The sequence below is a fragment of the Chiloscyllium punctatum genome, chromosome 28, assembly GCF_047496795.1.
Source record: "Chiloscyllium punctatum isolate Juve2018m chromosome 28, sChiPun1.3, whole genome shotgun sequence".
Classification (NCBI taxonomy): Eukaryota; Metazoa; Chordata; class Chondrichthyes; order Orectolobiformes; family Hemiscylliidae; genus Chiloscyllium; species Chiloscyllium punctatum.
Window position 1 is genome coordinate 6,084,458 of NC_092766.1, and position 2,425 is coordinate 6,086,882.

The following is a 2,425-nucleotide window of genomic DNA, read 5'->3' on the forward strand; positions in this document are numbered from 1 at the left end:
TCAACACGGACATTTACTATAAGCCGACCTTTACGTAGATTACACCTCCTCCCACCCTGCCCCCTGTAAAAATGCCATCCCATGTTCCCAATTCCTTCGCCTCCGCTGGATCTGCTCCCAGGAGGACCAATTCCAAAACCGTACAACCCAGATGGTCTCCTTCTTCAAAGACCGCAATTTCCCCTCAGACGTGGTTGACGATGCTCTCCACTGCATCTCCTCCACTTCCCGCTCCTCCGCCCTTGAACCCCGTCCCTCCAATCGCCACCAGGACAGAACCCCACTGGTCCTCACCTACCACCCCACCAACCTCCATATACATCGTATCATCCTTCGTCATTTCCGCCACCTCCAAACGGACCCCACCACCAAGAATATATTTCCCTTCCCTCCCCTATCAGTGTTCCGGAAAGACCACTCCCTCCGTGACTCCCTCGTCAGGTCCACACCCCCCACCAACCCAACCTCCACTCCCAGCACCTTCCCCTGCAACCGCAAGAAATGCAAAACTTGCGCCCACACCTCCCCCCTCACTTCCCTCCAAGGCCCCAAGGGATCCTTCGATATCCGTCACAAATTCACCTGCACCTCCACACACATCATTTACTGCATCCGCTGCACTCGATGTGGCCTCCTCTATATTGGGGAGACAGGCCGCCTACTTGCGGAATGTTTCAGAGAACACCTCTGGGACACCCGACCAACCAACCCAACCACCCCGTGGCTGAACACTTCAACTCCCCCTCCCACTCCACCAAGGACATGCAGGTCCTTGGCCTCCTCCATCGCCAGACCATGGCAACACGATGCCTGGAGGAAGAGCACCTCATCTTCCACCTAGGAACCCTCCAACCACAAGGGATGAATGCAGATTTCTCCAGTTTCCTCATTTCCCCCTCCCCCCACCTTATCTCAGTCCCAACCCTCAGACTCAGCACCGCCTTCTTGACCTGCAATCTTCTTCGACCTTGACCTCTCTACCCCCACCCCTTTCTGGCCTATCACCCTCACCTTAACCTCCTTCCACCTATCGCATTCCCAATGCCCCTCTCCCAAGTCCCTCCTCCCTACCTTTTATCTTAGCCTGCCTGGCACACCCTCCTCATTCCTGAAGAAGGGCTTATGCCCGAAACGTCGATTCTCCTGTTCCCTCGGATGCTGCCTGACCTGCTGCACTTTCCCAGCACCACTCTAATCTTGGGGCTGTTTTCCCTGGAACGTCGGAGGCTGGGGGGAGGGATGACCTTATGGAGGTTTATAAAATCATGAGGGGCATGGATAGGTTAAATAGACAAGGTCTTTGCTCTGGGATGGGGGAGTGCAGAACTAGAGGGGCATAGGTTTAGGGTGAGAGGGGAAAAATATAAAAGAGACCTAAGGGGCAACTTTTTCACCCAGAGGGTGGTACGTGTATGGAATGAGCTGCCAGAGGAAGTGGTGGAGGCTGGTACAATGACAGCATTTAAAAGGCATCTGGATGGGGACATGAATAAGAAGGGTTCTGAGGGATATGGGCCAAGTGCTGGCAAATTGGAGCGAGACAAATTTAGGATATCTGGTCAGCATGGACACGTTTGGACAAAGGGTCTGTTTCCATGCTAAACATCTCTAATGATACGGAAGGTGTTTTCTCTCCACAGTTGAGCTTTTCCAGTGATTTCTGTTTGCGTTTCGATGAAGCTGGGGCTGTTTTCACAACAGCAGAGCAGGCAGAGGGGAGATTGGGCGGGGGAAGTGACGTGAGGGCCACAGATGAGAAGGAAGATTTCCCCTGAATGAAAGGGGTGAAGAGCCAGGGGAATAAATTAAAGGTAAAGTGACTGCAAGTTTAGCAGGGATTTGAGGAAGAAAGTTTTTTTTAGCCCAGAGTGTCATGGGATCTCGAGTGTTGTGGAAGCTGGAACTACCACAGCATTTAAACAGTGTTGAGATGTTCACTCGAAATGCTGTAAGGGACAATAGGTCACATGCAATTGCAATTGGAGCAGATAGATGCTCAATACCCAGCACAGACTTAAAGGGCTGAACGGCCTCTTTGTAAAGAGGGGCAGATGAGCACAGAGATACCAGGAGCTGTCTCGAACAACAAGAGGAACTGTTTCAGTGGAAAGTGTGAGATAAACTCCACGACTGAGGGGGGGGGGAGGGGGGGGGGGGGGGGGGGGGGAGAGGGTGGGGGGGGGGGGGTGGGGGAGTTGCCAGAGACAGACGGTTGTTCTAATTAACCAAAAACCAAGACAAGGAAATCATTTACACAGTTCAGCTCTTCCTCCTGATAGATACTGTCTGGGTAATCATTGTCTGCAGTGAAAGCTACAAACTCTTACACCGAGTCAGTTTTCACAGCCAAACCGGATATAATACCAGACAGCAACAGGATGAGAGAAGGAATAAATCACAGAGAGAGAGGGGTGTGAGAGAAAGA